Source organism: Microcebus murinus, chromosome X (genome assembly GCF_040939455.1).
Source record: "Microcebus murinus isolate Inina chromosome X, M.murinus_Inina_mat1.0, whole genome shotgun sequence".
In the NCBI taxonomy this organism is placed as follows: Eukaryota; Metazoa; Chordata; class Mammalia; order Primates; family Cheirogaleidae; genus Microcebus; species Microcebus murinus.
Window position 1 is genome coordinate 116,781,805 of NC_134136.1, and position 19,278 is coordinate 116,801,082.

At 37.7% G+C, this 19,278-nt stretch overlaps 1 long non-coding RNA gene across 1 annotated transcript in view; it reads right to left on the reverse strand.

Annotated features, from left to right (window-relative positions):
* Nucleotides 1-19,278, reverse strand: part of LOC142865935 (uncharacterized) — a 58,993-nt gene that overhangs the window by 11,287 nt on the left and 28,428 nt on the right. The window contains exon 3 of the long non-coding RNA XR_012916029.1: nucleotides 12,072-12,232. This is a non-coding gene — a long non-coding RNA (uncharacterized LOC142865935). The remainder of the gene's footprint in view (nucleotides 1-12,071; nucleotides 12,233-19,278) is intronic.

Sequence of the window (19,278 nt, forward strand, 5' to 3'; positions counted from 1 at the left end):
TGACAGGGACGGCATCTTGCACAGCCTTTCCACAGCACCCACTGACTCAATATAGAGGGAGTGGTCCAATTTCACCCACAGACACCACCCAACGCCTCAGAAACTAAACAAGGTGTGTGAATACCCAAACAATAACTTAAGGAAAGAAACAACAACTGATCGACATGGGAAGAAACCAGCGAAAGAACTCAGGAAATATGAAGAACCAAACGGAAAACACACCCCCAAAGAGGAGCACCAGCCCCCTAGAAACGGACACCAAACAAAATCAGGCAACCAATATGACAGAAGAGGAATTTCGTATGTGGATCATAAGAACACTCACCCAGCTGCAACAACTCAATGAGCAATACAAAGAAACCACAAAAAGCCTCCAGGATATGGGAAAAGAAATAGACGCAATGAAGAAAAGTGTAACCGAACTCCTGGAAATGAAGAATCAATTCAAGGAACTACAAAATACAGTGGAAAGTCTCAAGAACAGGGTAGATCAAACAGAAGAAAGAATCTCAGAGCTTGAAGATAACACCCTCCAATTAAACAAATCAGTCACAGAAATAGAGCAGAGAAACAAGAGAAAAGAGCAAAGCCTACAAGAGCTGTGGGATTATGTGAAAAAACATAATGTGAGGGTCATAGGGTTACAAGAAGGGGAAGAAGACAACACTCAAGGGTTGGACAAGCTGCTTGAAGATATAATAGAGGAAAATTTCCCAGGCCTTGCTCAAAATCTTGATATACAAGTTCAAGAAGCTCAGAGGACCCCTGGGAGATTCAACACAAACAGGAAGACGTCACGACATGCAGTCATCAGACTGACCAGAGTATCAACTAAAGAGGCCCTTCTAAGAGCTGTAAGACAAAAGAAGCAAGTAACATACAAGGGAAAGCCAATTTGAATAACATCAGACTTCTCTAATGAGACTTTACAAGCAAGGAGAGACTGGGGCCCCATTCTCACTCTTTTGAAACAAAACAATGCCCAGCCAAGAATATTATTCCCTGCAAAACTAAGCTTCGTATATGAAGGAGAAATAAAAACATTCTCAGACGAGCAAAGGCTCAGAGAATTCACCAAGACAAGACCAGCCCTACAAGAAGTACTTAAAACAGCGTTATGCACGGAACATCATAATAATAACCCACGAATATAAAAACAACCAAAACCCAAAGATATTAAAGGCCAGATATTACAATGGCTCAAGACAGAAATCATAGCAACAACATCCAACCCAACAGAATGATCAGTAATCTACCTTACCTATCAGTTCTCTCAATAAATGTGAATGGCTTAAACTCTCCACTCAAGAGACATAGGCTGGCTGAATGGATAAGAAAATACAGGCCAAGTATATGCTGTCTTCAGGAAACACATCTAACCTGCAAGGATGCATATAGACTAAAAATAAAAGGGTGGAGATCAATATTGCAAGCAAAAAGAAGCCAAAAGAAGGTTGGTGTGGCAGTTCTAATTTCAGACGATTTAGTTTTTAAACCAACAAAAGTAGTAAAAGACAAAGAGGATCATTATATAATGGTGAAGGGCACAGTCCAACAAGAAGAGATAACAATTTTAAATATATATGCACCCAACTTAGGTGCACCCAGATTCATAAAGCAAACCTTACTGGAGCTAAGCAAATGAATTGATAGCAACTCCATAATCGCCAGAGATTTCAACACCCCACTGACGGCACGAGACAGATCCTAAAAAAAGAAAATTAATAACGAAATAATGGACTTAAACAAAACCCTAGAACAATTTTGTCTGACAGACATCTTCAGAACATTCTACCCAAAATCCACTGAATATACGTTCTTCTCATCAGCTCACGGGATATTCTCTAAGACTGACCATATCCTAGGACACAAAGAAAATCTCAAGAAATTTAAAAAAATAGAAATCATACCATGTACCTTCTCAGATCACAGTGGAATAAAACTAGAAATCAACCCTAACAGACACTCACATTTCTCCACACAAACGTGGAAATTAAACAACCTCCTACTAAATGATTACTTCGTAAATGAAGAAATCAAGATGGAAATAAAAAAATTCTATGAAGAAAACGACAATGGAGAGACAAGTTATCAACTCCTCTGGGACACAGCTAAAGCACTTCTGAGAGGAAAGTTTATCTCCATAAATGCCTATAACCAAAAGACAAGAAGATCACAAATAGACAATCTAATGAAACGACTCAAAGAGCTGGAAAAAGAAGAGCAGACCAAACCCAAACCCAGCAGAAGAAGTGAAATCAACAAGATCAAATCAGAACTAAAGGAAATTGAAAACAGGGAAGCTATTCGGGAGATTAATAAAACAAAAAGTTGGTTCTTTGAAAAAATAAACAAAATTGACACGCCATTGGCTAAGCTAACGAAAAGCAGAAAAGAGAAATCTCTAATAAGCTCCATCAGGAATAAAAAAGGAGATATCACAACTGATCCCAAAGAAATACAAGATACAATTTATGAATACTACAAAAATCTTTATGCACACAAACTAGAAAATGTGGAGGAAATGGACAAATTTCTAGAAACACAGAGCCTCCCTAGGCTCAACGAGGAAGAAATAGATTCCCTGAACAGACCAATCTCAACTGCTGAAATAGAAACAGCAATTAAAAATCTCCCTAAAAAGAAAAGTCCCGGTCCAGATGGCTTCACACCCGAATTTTACCATACTTACAAAGAAGAACTAGTACCTATCTTGCAGAAACTATTCCACAACATCGAGAAGAACGGAAACCTCCCTGACACCTTTTATGAAGTGAATATTACTCTGATACCCAAACCAGGAAAGGATGCAACAAAAAAAGAAAACTATAGACCAATATCCCTAATGAATATAGATGCAAAAATTCTCAACAAAATCTTAGCTAACCGAATCCAGACACTTATCAAAAAAATAATCCACCACGACCAAGTGGGCTTCATCCCAGGGATGCAGGGATGGTTCAACATACGTATATCTATAAATGCAATTCACCACATAAACAGAAGCAAAAACAAAGACCACATGATTCTTTCAATAGATGCAGAAAAAGCTTTTGACAAAATTCAACACCCTTTCATGATACGAACACGTAAGAAAATAGGGATAGAAGGGACATACCTAAAAATGATACAAGCCATATATGACAGACCCATAGCCAACATCATACTGAATGGGGAAAAATTGAAATCATTCCCACTTAGAACTGGAACCAGACAAGGCTGCCCACTATCTCCACTTCTGTTCAACATAGTACTGGAAGTCTTGGCTACAGCAATCAGACAGGAAAATGGAATCAAAGGTATCCAAATAGGGGCAGAAGAGAACAAACTTTCACTGTTTGCTGATGATATGATATTGTATCTAGAAAACCCCAAGGATTCAACCAAGAAACTCCTGGAACTGATCAATGAATTTAGTAAAGTCTCAGGATACAAAATCAATACACAGAAATCAGAGGCATTCATATACGCCAACAACAATCTAATTGAGAACCAAATCAAAGACTCAATTCCCTTCACAATAGCAACAAAGAAATTAAAGTACCTAGGAATATACTTAACCAAGGACGTAAAAGACCTCTACAGGGAGAACTATGAAACACTGAGGAAGGAAATAGCAGAGGATGTAAACAGATGGAAATCCATACCATGCTCGTGGATCGGCAGACTCAATATCATCAAAATGTCTATACTACCCAAACTGATCTACAGATTCAATGCAATACCTATTAAAATCCCATCAGCATTCTTCACAGATATAGAAAAAATAATTTTACGCTTCGTATGGAACCAAAGAAGACCCCAAATATCAAGAGCAATTCTGGGCAACAAAAACAAAATGGGAGGCATTAATATGCCAGATATCAAACTATACTACAAAGCTGTAGTAATTAAAACAATATGGTATTGGCACAAAAATAGGAATATTGACCAGTGGAACAGAAGTGAGAATCCTGATATAAAACCATCCTCATATAGCCATCTAATCTTTGACAAAGCAGACAAAAACATACGCTGGGGAAAAGAATCCCTCTTCAATAAATGGTGCTGGGGAAACTGGATAGCCACCTGTAGAAGGCAAAACAGGACCCACACCTTTCACCTCTCACAAAAACCAACTCACGCTGGATAACAGACTTAAACCTAAGGTATGAAACTATTAGAACTCTAGAGGAAAAAGTTGGAAACACTCTCCTAGACATCGGCCTTGGCAAAGAGTTTATGAAGAAGTCCCCAAAGGCAATCACAGCAGCAACAAAAATAAATAAATGGGACATGATCAAACTACAAAGTTTCTGCACAGCCAAAGAAATAGTCATGAAAGTAAACAGACAACCTACAGAATGGGAGAAAATTTTTGCATCCTATGCATCCGATAAGTGACTGATAACTAGAATATACTTAGAACTCACGAAAGTCAGGAAGAAAAAATCAAATAACCCCATTAAAAAGTGGGCAAAGGACTTGAACAGAAATTTTTCTAAAGAAGACAGAAGCATGGCCAACAAACATATGAAAAAATGCTCAACATCTCTAATCATCAGGGAAATGCAAATCAAAACCACAATGAGATATCACTTAACCCCAGTGAGAATGGCCTTTATCAAAAAATCTCCAAACAATAAATGCTGGCGTGGTTGCGGAGAGAGAGGAACACTCCTACACTGCTGGTGGGACTGCAAACTAGTTCAACCTCTGTGGAAAGCAATATGGAGATACTTTAAAGCGATACAAGTGAATCTACCATTTGATCCAGCAATCCCATTGCTGGGCATCTACCCAAATGATCCAATGACACTCTACAAAAAAGACACCTGCACTCGTATGTTTATAGCAGCACAATTCATAATTGCAAGGCTGTGGAAACAGCCCAAGTGCCCATCAATCCAAGAATGGATTAATAAAATGTGGTATATGTATACCATGGAGTACTATTCAGCTCTAAGAAACAATGGTGATATAGTACATCTTATATTTTCCTGGTTAGAGCTGGAACCCATACTACTAAATGAAGTATCCCAAGAATGGAAAAACAAGCACCAGATATATTCTCCAGCAAACTGGTATTAACTGAGTAGCACCTAAGTGGACACATAGGTACTACAGTAATAGGGTATTGGGCAGGTGGGAGGGGGGAGGGGGGCAGGTATATACATACATAATGAGTGAGATGTGCACCATCTGGGGATGGTCATGATGGAGACTCAGACTTTTGGGGGGAGGGGGGAAATGGGCATTTATTGAAACCTTAAAATCTGTACCCTCATAATATGCCAAAATTAAAAAAAAGGGAAAAAAAAAAGATCAAAACTGAAATCAATTAAATAGGAAACAGAAAAACAGAAAAGAAAATCAATGAAACCAAGAGTTTTTCTTTGAAAAAAAAATGATAAAATTGATAAAGTCTAGGTAGATTCCTCAGAACAAGGAGAAATAAGACACAAATTACCAATATCAGGAAAGGGAGAGGTGATATTACAGATCCTACATATATTGAAAGGGTAAGAAGGGAATATTATGAAGAACTTTATGCCAATAAATTTGTCAGCTTAGATGAAGTGGAAAAATTCCTTGAAAGACACCAACGAGAAAAACTTACTCTAGAAGACAGAGAACCTGCATTAAGAAAATTAAATCTGTAGTTTAAAACCTTCTCACAAAGAATATTCTAAGCTGACATGACTTCACTGATAAATTCTACCAAATATATAAGGAATAAATAATAACCAATTTTATACAACCTTTTCCTAGAAATTGAAGAGGAAGGACTACTTTCTAACTGGTTTTATGAGGCCAACATTGCCCTCACATCAAAGCCAAGCAAACATAAGAAAAGAAAACTATAGACAAATATCTCTCATATTGCATTAACATAGATACAAAAATTATAAAAGTTTTTTACCAATAATATAAAAAAGAATAATACATTATGATGACAACATTTATCCTGGGAATTTGGTTTTGGTTTAACATTTGAAAATGCAAACAATCTTCAAAAGTTCAGCACAAAAACAAGCTAAAAACCAAACCAAACCACATGATCATTTCAACAGAAGTGAAATACACTTGACATAATTCAGCTTACATTTTTTGATAAAAACTCTCAGCAAGCTAAAAATAGTAGGGGATGTCAATTTGATAAAGGGCATTGTGATAGACAGATTCTAAAATGGCCTCCAATGATCCCTACCTCCTTTGGGATCCCTTCCCCTGAATGTGGGCCTGCCTAGTGGTGACTCACTTTTTATGAAAAGAATCCTATAAAGTACTGGGATGCCACCTCTGAGATTAGCTTACAAAATGAGTGTGACTTCCATTTTGCTTGCTCTCTCTTGCTCTCTTACTGGCTTGCTTTGATGGAAGCCAGCTGCCAAGATATGACCTGCCCTACGGAGAGCCCCATGGGGCAAAGAAATGATAGAGTCCCCCTCAACAGCCAGTGAGGAACTGACACCCATAATCAAACATCCTATGAGGAAATGAATCCTGCCAACAACCACAAGAGTGAGCCTGAAAGCAGATCTTCCCTGAACGGAGACTTCAGATGAAACAATAGCACTGCTAATACCTTGATTACAGCCGTGTGAGAGACCTTGAGCCATGTCTTAGCTGGAATTCCTGACCCACGTAAATTGTGAGATAATAGATGTTAGTTGTTTTACATTACTAAGTTTTGGGGTAATTTGTTATACAATCATGGGAAATGAATATAGGCATGTGCAAAGAAAACTACCACTAATATCATACTTAATAATGAAAGACTACATGACTTCCCCCTAAAATCAGGAACAAGAAAAAGATGTTTTCTCTCACCACTTCTATTTAACATTGAGTTGGAGTTCTGTCCTGTACAATCAAACATGGATAATAAAATAAAAAGCTTCTAGATTTGAATGGAGGAGGTAAAGAACTCATTATTCTTAAACAGTGTGATCATCTATCTAGAAAATATGTTTACATATACAAAATAATACGACTAGGACTAAAACCTAACTTTAGCAAGGTTCAGAATACAAGATCAATATATAAAAATCAATTGCATTTCTATATACAGATGGTCCCCTACTTACGATAGTTTGACTTACAGTTTCTTTAACTTTATGCTGGTGGGAAAGCAATATGCACTCAGTACAAAACAGCAGGATACTCTCTCACAATACTGGACAGCGGTAGAAAAACAGAGCTCCTAGTCAGCCACACTATCACTAAGGTGAGCAATCTACACTCTATAGTGTACTGTGCTGCCAGATGATTTTGCTCAATTGTATGCTAATGTAAATGTTCGAGCACTTTTAAGGTAGGCTAGGCTAAGCTATAATGTTTGATAGGTATATTAAATGCATTTTCTACTTACAATGGGTTTATCAGATGTAACTTTACAATAAACTGAGGAGCATCTATACTAGCAACAACCATAAATTGAAGTTAAATAAATAATAACATATATAATAGCATCAAAAATTTGAAACAGGGATAAATCTGGCAAAAGATGTGAAAGATCTGCTCACCAAAGATTACAAAACACTGCTTAGAGAAATTAAACAAGACCTAAATATTAATAAATGAAGAGGTATACCTTGTTTTTGGATCAGAATACTTGATATAATTAAGATATGAATTCTCCCTAAATTTATCTATAGATTTAACATAATTCGAATCAAAGTCTCAGCAGGTCTCTTTTTTGTTGAAAATGAAAATCAGATTCTAAAATTCATATGAACATACAAAAGACCTCAAATGGCAAAAATAACTTTGAAGAAAAACAATTTTGTAGGACTTACACTACCTTACTTCAAAATTTATTATAAAGCTGTAGTATTCAACACAGTATGCGATTAGCATTAAGACAAACAAATAGATCAAGGAAACAGAATAAAGTTCAAAAATAGACTCATACACATAGAGACAACTGATTTTAGATAAACATTCAATATCAATTCAGTGGAGAAAGATAACTTTTTAACAATTAGTGCGGAAATAATTGGATAATCTTATGCAAAAACAAACAAAAAAGGCTTTGGTTGATGATACCTCATGACATATACAAAAATTAACTCAATATGGATCCTAGATCTAAATTTAAAAACTAAAACTGTAAGATTTCTAGAAGAAAACATAGAAGAAAATCTTTGTGTTGGATTAGGCAAAAATTTCTTATAAAATAGCAAAAGCATGATCCATTAAAAAAACTGGTAAATTGGACTTCAAGGAAGTTAAATACTTTTGCTCTTCAAAAGACACTGTTAAGAGAATGAACAGATAAACCACAGACTGGGAAAAAATATTTGCAAAGCCTATGTCTGATATAAACCTATTCAGAATATATAAAGAACTCTCAAAACTCAATAACAAGAAAACAAATGACTCAATTAAAAAATGGTCAAAAGATTTTTACAGACACTTCACCAAATATATACTGATGGCAAATAAGCACACAAAAGTATTGTTAATGTAATAAGTCATTGAGGAAATGCAAATTAAAACTGCAATGAGATACTGTTATACATCTATGAAATTAAATTTATATTAAATTGAAATTACAGACTGACTATACCAAGATTTGGTGAAAATGCAGAGGAACTAAAACTTTCATACACTGCTACTGATAATATAAAACAAGACAGACACTTTGAAAAATGTTTTTGTAGTTTCTTAAAATGTTAAAAATATACCTACCATATAATCTAGAAATTTCATGTGTAGGTGCTTACCCAAGAGAAAAGAAAGCCCATGTGCATACAAAGACTTGTGCATTCATGTTCATAGCAATTTTCTTTGTAACAGCCCCAAACTGAAAACAAATGTCCATCAACAGGTGAATATGTCAACATTTAGCATACCCATACAATGGAATTCTCCTCAATAATGAAAAGGAATAAACTATGATCCAAGCAGCAACATGGATAAAACTCAAAGTAACTATGCTAAGTGAAAGAACCCAGACCTCCTCCTCCCAAAAAAGAATACATAATTTATGATTATATTAATATAAAATTTTAGAAAATGCAAGCTAATCTAAACTAATTATCTAAACAAACTATGACAGAAAGCAGACAGTGGTTGTTTTGGGGTGATGCATATTGTGATAAAGGTTTCACAGATATACATATGTATCAAAACTTATCAAATTATATATTTTAAATATGTGCAGCTTATTTCAATTATACTTCAATAAAGCTGTGGAAAATTAAAGAAAAAAGAAAAAACAAAATGATTATAACTCTTACTTGAAAGGACTATTATGATGATGAAATGGAATACTGTATACTCAAGGACTTTGGAAATAAACATTGTACAATGTGAGCCACTGTTATTATCTGTGCCTATTCCTTATTAATTTTAAGTGTTGATGATAAAGTGTACTTACACAAAATTTCACAAGACTTTTCTTGGTATGTGGGGAGTCTGTCTGCAATGATTGCGCCATATATAGTAGTTTTAGTTCCTTAAAGCCTCATGTGGCATAAATCAGCAATCCTTCATTTACCAAAACATGACATATATTAAATCTTTCTACCTCCCTGTCTCTCAATCTTGACCCTGATTACCTTCCAGATGCTCTATAAGGATAGTTGGAAACACTATTGGGTTCATCATTTATTCAGCATATATAACACAGCTATTTAAAAATTTACTGCCTAGATGCATATTGTCATTGAAGTTAAAATAAAACACACTAAGTATAAGTTCCATTTTTCAAAAGGCTTATCCAATAAGTCAAACCAGAGAAAGTGGAAAGTCTGGCTTCTAACTGCAAAATCAGGAAAAATATCTGTACCTTGTCCAATCAAACATTTGAGACCAAGTAAACTCCTTGGGAAAGCTTAATTTTTTATTACCAATTTATGAGTTTAGGGATAAAATGTTTTAGGAGTCTCATTGCTAAGCCAGAGGAATCAATATTTTCCTGTTAACGGGCAAGCTGTCACATAAACAAATCAGCTGAAAACCTCCATTTAGCAGCTCAGGAAAAAATGCCTGTTCCAGAAGCACACCGAAGCCAGTTCTTTGTTGTATTTTGGTCTCCTAAACTGGGCCAGCAAAACCCCTACCAGCTTCTGTTCTAGTGAGTGTATGTATCACTGTGCCATAGCTATTTAGGAGATTTTAATTCATTTTGCTAAATAATGGGTTGTAATCTGTTCATTCAATAACAAAGCTCTTCTTTGTTATTTGGGAAAAGGGAGTTTGGGGCCTTATGTTGGTTCCATTTATCATGTCCTTTCTCCTTCTCCTGCAGTTACAAATGTGATAGATCATAAAATTCCCTAGCAAGGCTGAGGTCATAACTTTTGAGATTAGAGAGGAAAAGAAAGACCCTGAGACCAAGATAATTACTTTTCTAAGGGCTTCCCGTTTGCAGAGCTGTTTCGGTGTCCATCTTATTTTTTGTTTTTCACCCTTCTGAATTCTAAAATAAGAGCAGTGCTTCTGATCATTGAATGGAGATAGGAGTGAATGTTAAGATGTACCTCTGTGTGCTAAATGAGTCTTTGACTCATGCTATGCTGAGAACTACTCCCACTTTGAACAACTGAATAGTCATTCATTCAACCAATGCTAAGTCAATGAATTCTAGGCACCAGGCATTGTGCTAGGTGCTAAGGACCAAACAACCTTTAAGATGCAGTCCTTTCTCTGAAGGGAAATAATATGTCAATGTAACATATTTCATGTGTGAATTGATGTATAAAGTGTGGTATGCATACAAACTTTTTGGAAGCAATTTACTGCATGAAGCAAGACATTCCTCTGTGTGTGTATTCATGTGTGTTTCATGTGTGTGTATTTTAGCTCTTTGTTATAGCACAGTACTGATAAGGAATGTGTCAGGCAGCATTTATTAAAGTTGGTTATGTACCAACTCCATCAGAATCATATGGAAGTGTTTGGTAAAAAACAAAACAAAACAAAACAAAAACAGTCTTGGGTTCTACTGTAGTTCTACTTAATCAGAATCTCTGAGAGGTGGGGCCTGGGAATCTGAATACCTAGTGCACATCAAGTTTTAAAAAGTGCTGCGGTATGAACAAGTTCCAAGAATGAGCTCAGTTTTTAAAATGTGAAAATGGCTTCTGATATGTAATGACAGAAAAATACAGATGGCCTCCCACAACTCCTGGAAAAGACACACAAGCTTCATGGTGTTAATGGTGGCTCAGGGTCACTCCCTCTGAAATAGTAGTGCTATCTTCCCAGGGAGGAGCAGAAATGTTCCCTAGGGGAAGATCTTACCAGCAGAGAGGGGCAGTGGGAAGAAAAGGCTCAGTAATGGGAAAATGAGCACTTGGTTCTCATTCGGCTTCTCTCATCATTACTCTTATTTTTTGAATGCAAAGCAAAAAACCACAGAAATATACTTTCCCCACATCAAATGTAAATCAATGCCTTCTCTGCCTATCGGATTAGGTCATTGTGAGGTGCAAGGGAAATAAAGTCATAGCAGTGGTTTTAAAAGAATGGAGTGCTTAACAAATGCAAAGGATTCATCTCATTCCTTCATTACCATTTCTCCGTCTAAAAGTATCTGATAGCAAAGTAATGTCCTCTCTATTCAGATGGAATGGAGATGGCTGGCTTTCCTGTACCACCATCCTTCTTGCCAAAGACTAATAACTCCCCCTACTGTTTCTTTGCCTCAGTCCTGAAGCAACCACTGGAGCATGGAGGAGGCTGCTGTGTTAGGATCCTGGAGCCATGTGAGAGGCCCACTATCTATGCCTCCTTGAACATTCGATTCTTTTAATTGAGAAAATCTGTGGGTTTGGAGTCATTAGGATTAATACCCAGTGTTTACACTGGGCATAGGAAACCGGTAACTTGTTGCCACGGCAACAAGATTTCCGGTGAGATTTTTTTTTTTTTTTACTGGACTTCCTTAAATGGAAACATGTACAGCACTGCCATTCTTTGTCTCAACAAAAATGCAGTGGCTTAAGACAACAAACACTCATCAATTCTCAGTTTATATAAGTCAAGAATCTAGGAGCTGCTAGTAACACCTTTGACTCAAGGTGTTACTTGGACTTCCAGTCTCATCTTGGGGAGGATTAGCTTCTAAGCTCACTTACATGATTGCTGGCAGGATTCAGTTTTCTGGGGCCTGTTGGACTGAGAATCTCAAGTTCTTGCTGGCTGTTGGCCAGAGGCCTCCCTCAATTCCTTGCCACATGGACATATTCATAGAGCAGCTCACAATATGGCAGTTTGCTTCCCACAGAGTGAGGACTCTCTGAAAAAAAGAGAGAGAGAACTAATCTCAGAAGGAGCATCCCATGACTTTTGCCATATCCTAGTAGTTAAAATTAAGTCACTAGATCCAGTCCACACTCAAGAGGAGGAGAGGAGATTACACAGGGGCATGAATAGTAGGAGGCAGGGATCACTAGGGGCCCTCTTAGAAACATTTCTTCCAATGTCAATTAGTGGTTTGTCAGTCAATGACCGATATTTGTCATGTATCTTCTCTACATAGAAGGTAAATAGTCTAGTGTTTGAACAGTATAAAATGTGCTTGATTCTTTACTAAAGCATTTTCTCTATCTCATTATATTACCACTTATGAAACAAATTTATTTGTAGTCTTTAAGTCTATGGTTATAGCACAGAGAAAGTAAATGTTATTTGAGGACATGGAATGACTTATTCTAGGTAATCAAGTTGGAGGAGTCTTCATGAGCACATAAGCGGTATCTAGAATTTAGAGAGGATACAGCTTAACAGTATTGACTCGGGAATCGAGCTTTTTTGAAATTTTTATTTTTAATTTTTATGGATACATAATTATACATATTTATGGGGTACATGTATTGTTTTGATACAGGCATACAATGTGCAATGATTACATCAGGGCAATTGGGATATCTGTTACTTCAAACATTTATCATTTCTTTGTTGTAGGAACAATCCAATTCCACTTTTAGAGCTGTTTTTAAATATACAATAAATTATTGTTGTGAGCTGCCCTATGAATATGTGGCCATGTAGTGAGTCACCTTATTGTGTCACCAAATACCAGATCCCATCCATTCTTTCTAACTATATTTTTGTACCCAGTTAACTATGCCTTCTTTATCCCTCCCTCCACACTACCATTCCATCTGGTAACCATCATTCTACTTTCTAGCTCCATGAGGTCAAATTTATTTTTTAGCTCCCACATATGAATGAGAATATGTGATATTTATCTTTCTGTGCCTGGCTTATTTGACTTAATACAATGTCCTCTGGTTCCATCCATGTTGTTGCAAATGACAGGATTTCATTCTTTTTTAATGGTTCAGTAATACTCCATTGCATATATATACCATATTTTCTTTATCCACTCATCCATTCATGGAAACTTAGGTTGATTCTGTATCTTAGCTATTGAATATAGTGCTGCAATAAAGATGGGTGTGCAAATATATCTTCTATATACTGATTTTCTTTCTTTTGGATACATGCCCAGCAGTGGGATTGCTGGATCATATGATAGTTCCATTTTTAGCTTTTTGAGGAACCTTCATGTTGTTCACTATAGTAGCTGTATCAATTTACAAATTCAAATTCTGACTCAGCTATATAGTAGCTTTGTGACTTTGGGTAAATAAGTTAATTTCTCTAAGTCTCAATTTATTAGACAAAGTAATACAGGTTAAAAATAGTTCCTGAGGGGGGCAGAGCAAGATGGCGGACGAATAACACCTCCAAACAGAGTCTCTCTGCAGAAAAGACAGATTCTAGCAGAAATTAGAGGAAAGAAGCAAGAAGACGAGCAAACAGCGGACAAGGGCCGGAAGGAGGGGTACCTGAGACCCCAGGAGACTCCACGAAGGAGGCTGCGGAGGAGAACTGGAGGCTGAGACCACTGGAGCAGCCCGGAGACCAGCGGCAAGGGTGCTGCTGGCACTGAGTTCCCAGGAGAACGGTGCCAACTCAGAGGCTGAGAGATATAGACCCAGCTTGGGCTCCCTGTGGGTGAATTGGGACAGGAAATCCTCTCCCTGGTGGGGATACAGTTTGAACTCTGGGAACCAGAGGTCGGACCTGCAGACCAGATCCCCTGCACCGAGGGCTAGCATTGCCCAGGGCACAGAAAGGTTATACGTGAACAGCCTACTGAGGTGTGTGTGCCTCCAGGGGCGGATCGGCGTCCTAGAGGGCAACCGTCCTCCCAGGAAGAGGCCGTGCGCCCAACCCAGGTGGCCTTCCTGTGCAGGGAACCTCCCCACCGACATCACAGTCTCGGGAGGCCTGGTGGCGTGTGGTCTGGCCTGCTGGCAGAGACCCAGGAGTAGCTGCGGACTTGGGGAGGGTGGAAAGAAGCGAGGCTCGCTCCAGACTGCCGGTCTCAGACAGCTCCGCCCCCACACCCAGACTTTCTGGCTGAGCGGGACCATTCCAGCCCCGCCCTGACAGATTTCCCTGGAAGCCAAGAACAGAACTTTGACCCCTGCTAACGACCTGAGGGCAGGCTTACACAAAATCCACAACATAGCCTGTTCCTCCAAGCAAACGCCACCTACTGACAGGGACGGCATCTTGCACAGCCTTTTCGCAGCACCCACTAACTCAATATACAGGGAGTGGTCCAATCTCACACACAGACACCACCCAACGCCTCAGAAACTAAACAAGGTGTGTGAATACCCAAACAATAACTTAAGGAAAGAAACAACAACTGATCGACATGGGAAGAAATCAGCGAAAGAACTCAGGAAATATGAAAAACCAAACAGAAAACACACCCCCAAAGAGGAGCACCAGCCCCCTAGAAACGGACACCAAACAAAATCAGGCAACCAATATGACAGAAGAGGAATTTCGTATGTGGATCATAAGATCACACACCGAGCTGAAACAACAACTCAATAACCAACATAAAGAAACCACAAAAAGCCTCCAGGATATGGGAAAAGAAATAGACACAATGAAGAAAAGTGTAACCGAACTCCTGGAAATGAAGAATCAATTCAAGGAACTACAAAATACAGTGGAAAGTCTCAAGAACAGGGTAGATCAAACAGAAGAAAGAATCTCAGAGCTTGAAGATAACACCCTCCAATTAAACAAATCAGTCACAGAAATAGAGCAGAGAAACAAGAGAAAAGAGCAAAGCCTACAAGAGCTGTGGGATTATGTGAAGAAACCTAATGTGAGGGTTATAGGCTTACAAGAAGGGGAAGAAGACAAAACTCAAGGGTTGGACAAGCTCTTTGAAGATATAATAGAGGAAAATTTCCCAGGCCTTGCTCAAAACCTTGATATACAAGTTCAAGAAGCTCAGAGGACCCCTGGGAGATTCAATGCAAACAGGAAGACGTCACGACATGCAGTCATCAAATTGACCAAAGTATCAATCAAAGAGGCCCCTCTAAAGGCTGTAAGACAAAAGAAGCAAGTAACATACAAGGGAAAGCCAATTCGAATAACATCAGATTTCTCTAATGAGACCTTACAAGCAATGAGAGACTGGGGCCCCATTCTTACTCTTTTGAAACAAAACAATGCCCAGCCTAGAATATTATTCCCTGCAAAACTAAGCTTCCTATATGAAGGAGAAATAAAAACATTCTCAGACAAGCAAAGGCTCAGAGAATTCACCAAGACAAGACCAGCCCTACAAGAAGTACTAAAAACAGCGTTACGTACAGAACATCATAATAATAACCCACGAATATAAAAACAACCAAATCCCAAAGATATTAAAGGCCAGATATTACAATGGCTCAAGACAGAAATCATAGCAACAACATCCAATCCAACAGAATGAACAGTAATCTACCTTACCTATCAGTTCTCTCAATAAATGTGAATGGCTTAAACTCTCCACTCAAGAGACATAGGCTGGCTGAATGGATAAGAAAATACAGGCCAAGTATATGCTGTCTTCAGGAAACACATCTAACCTGCAAGGATGCATATAGACTAAAAATAAAAGGGTGGAGATCAATATTCCAAGCAAATAGAAGACAAAAGAAGGCTGGTGTGGCAGTTCTAATTTCAGACGATTTAGTTTTTAAACTAACAAAAGTAGTGAAAGACAAAGAGGGTCATTATATAATGGTGAAGGGCACAGTTAAACAAGAAGAGATAACAATTTTAAATATATATGCACCCAACTTAGGTGCACCCAGATTCATAAAGCAAACCTTACTGGAGCTAAGCAAATGGATTAATAGCAGCTCCATAATGACTGGAGATTTCAACACCCCACTGACGGCACGAGACAGATCCTCCAAACAGAAAATTAATAAAGAAATAATGGACTTAAACAAAACCCTAGAACAAATGGGTCTGACTGACATTTACAGAACATTCTACCCAAAATCCACTGAATATACGTTCTTCTCATCAGCTCACGGGACATTCTCTAAGATTGACCATATCCTAGGGCACAAAGAAAATCTCAAGAAATTTAAAAAAATAGAAATCATACCATGTACCTTCTCAGATCACAGTGGAATAAAACTAGAAATCAACCCTAACAGACACTCACATTTCTCCACACAAACGTGGAAATTAAACAACCTCCTACTAAATGATTACTTCGTAAATGAAGAAATCAAGATGGAAATAAAAAAATTCTATGAAGAAAACGACAATGGAGAGACAAGTTATCAACTCCTCTGGGACACAGCTAAAGCACTTCTGAGAGGAAAGTTTATCTCCATAAATGCCTATAACCAAAAGACAAGAAGATCACAAATAGACAATCTAATGAAACGACTCAAAGAGCTGGAAAAAGAAGAGCAGACCAAACCCAAACCCAGCAGAAGAAGTGAAATCAACAAGATCAAATCAGAACTAAATGAAATTGAAAACAGGGAAGCTATTCGGGAGATTAATAAAACAAAAAGTTGGTTCTTTGAAAAAATAAACAAAATTGACACAACATTGGCTAAGCTAACGAAAAGCAGAAAAGAGAAATCTCTAATAAGCTCCATCAGGAACAAAAAAGGAGATATCACAACTGATCCCAAAGAGATACAAGATACAATTTATGAATACTACAAAAATCTTTATGCATACAAACTGGAAAATGTGGAGGAAATGGACAAATTTCTAGAAACACACAGCCTGCCTAGGCTCAACCAGGAAGAAACAGATTCCCTGAACAGACCAATCTCAACAGCTGAAATAGAAACAGCAATTAAAAATCTCCCTAAAAAGAAAAGTCCCGGTCCAGATGGCTTCACACCCGAATTTTACCACACTTTCAAAGAAGAACTAGTACCTATCTTGCAGAAACTATTCCACAACATCGAGAAGAACGGAAACCTCCCTGACACCTTTTATGAAGTGAATATTACTCTGATACCCAAACCAGGAAAGGATGCAACAAAAAAAGAAAACTACAGACCAATATCCCTAATGAATATAGATGCAAAAATTTTCAACAAAATTTTAGCTAACTGAATCCAGACACTTATCAAAAAAATAATCCACCACGACCAAGTGGGCTTCATCCCAGGGATGCAGGGAATGTTCAACATACATAAATCTATAAATGCAATTCACCACATAAACAGAAGCAAAAACAAAGACCACATGATTCTTTCAATAGATGCAGAAAAAGCTTTTGACAAAATTCAACACCCTTTCATGATACGAACACTTAAGAAAATAGGCATAGAAGGGACATACCTAAAAATGATACAAGCCATATATGACAGACCCATAGCCAACATCATACTGAATGGGGAAAAATTGAAATCATTCCCACTTAGAACTGGAACCAGACAAGGCTGCCCACTATCTCCACTTCTGTTCAACATAGTACTGGAAGTCTTGGCTACAGCAATCAGACAGGAAAATGGAATCAAAGGTATCCAAATAGGGGCAGAAGAGATCAAACTTTCACTGTTTGCTGATGATATGATATTGTATCTAGAAAACCCCAAGGATTCAACCAAGAAACTCCTGGAACTGATCAATGAATTTAGTAAAGTCTCAGGATACAAAATCAATACACAGAAATCAGAGGCATTCATATACGCCATCAACAATCTAATTGAGAACCAAATCAAAGACTCAATTCCCTTCACAATAGCAACAAAGAAATTAAAGTACCTAGGAATATACTTAACCAAGGACATAAAAGACCTCTACAGGGAGAATTATGAAACACTGAGGAAGGAAATAGCAGTGGATGTAAACAGATGGAAATCCATACCATGCTTGTGGATCGGCAGACTCAATATCATCAAAATGTCTATACTACCCAAACTGATCTACAGATTCAATGCAATACCTATTAAAATCCCATCAGCATTCTTCACAGATATAGAAAAAATAATTTTACGCTTTGTATGGAACCAAAGACCCCGAATATCAAGAGCAATTCTAGGCAACAAAAACAAAATGGGAGGCATTAACATGCCAGATATCAAGCTATACTACAAAGCTGTAGTAATTAAAACAATATGGTATTGGCACAAAAATAGGAACATTGACCAGTGGAACAGATGTGAGAATCCTGATATAAAACCATCCTCATATAGCCATCTCATCTGTGACAAAGCAGACAAAAACATACACTGGGGAAAAGAATCCCTCTTCAATAAATGGTGCTGGGGAAACTGGATAGCCACCTGTAGAAGGCTAAAATACGACCCACACCTTTCACCTCTCACAAAAACCAACTCACGCTGGATAACAGACTTAAACCTAAGGTATGAAACTATTAGAACTCTAGAGGAAAAAGTTGGAAACACTCTCCTAGACATCGGCCTTGGCAAAGAGTTTATGAAGAAGTCCCCAAAGGCAATTAATCACAGCAGCAACAAAAATAAATAAATGGGACATGATCAAACTACAAAGTTTCTGCACAGCCAAAGAAATAGTCATGAAAGTAAACAGACAACCTACAGAATGGGAGAAAATTTTTGCATCCTATGCATCCGATAAGGAACTGATAACTAGAATATACTTAGAACTCACGAAAGTCAGGAAGAAAAAATCAAATAACCCCATTAAAAAGTGGGCAAAGGACTTGAACAGAAATTTTTCTAAAGAAGACAGAAGCATGGCCAACAAACATATGAAAAAATGCTCAACATCTCTAATCATCAGGGAAATGCAAATCAAAACCACAATGAGATATCACTTAACCCCAGTGAGAATGGCCTTTATCAAAAAATCTCCAAACAATAAATGCTGGCGTGGTTGCGGAGAGAGAGGAACACTCCTACACTGCTGGTGGGACTGCAAGCTAGTTCAACCTCTGTGGAAAGCAATATGGAGATACCTTAAAGCGATACAAGTGAATCTACCATTTGATCCAGCAATCCCATT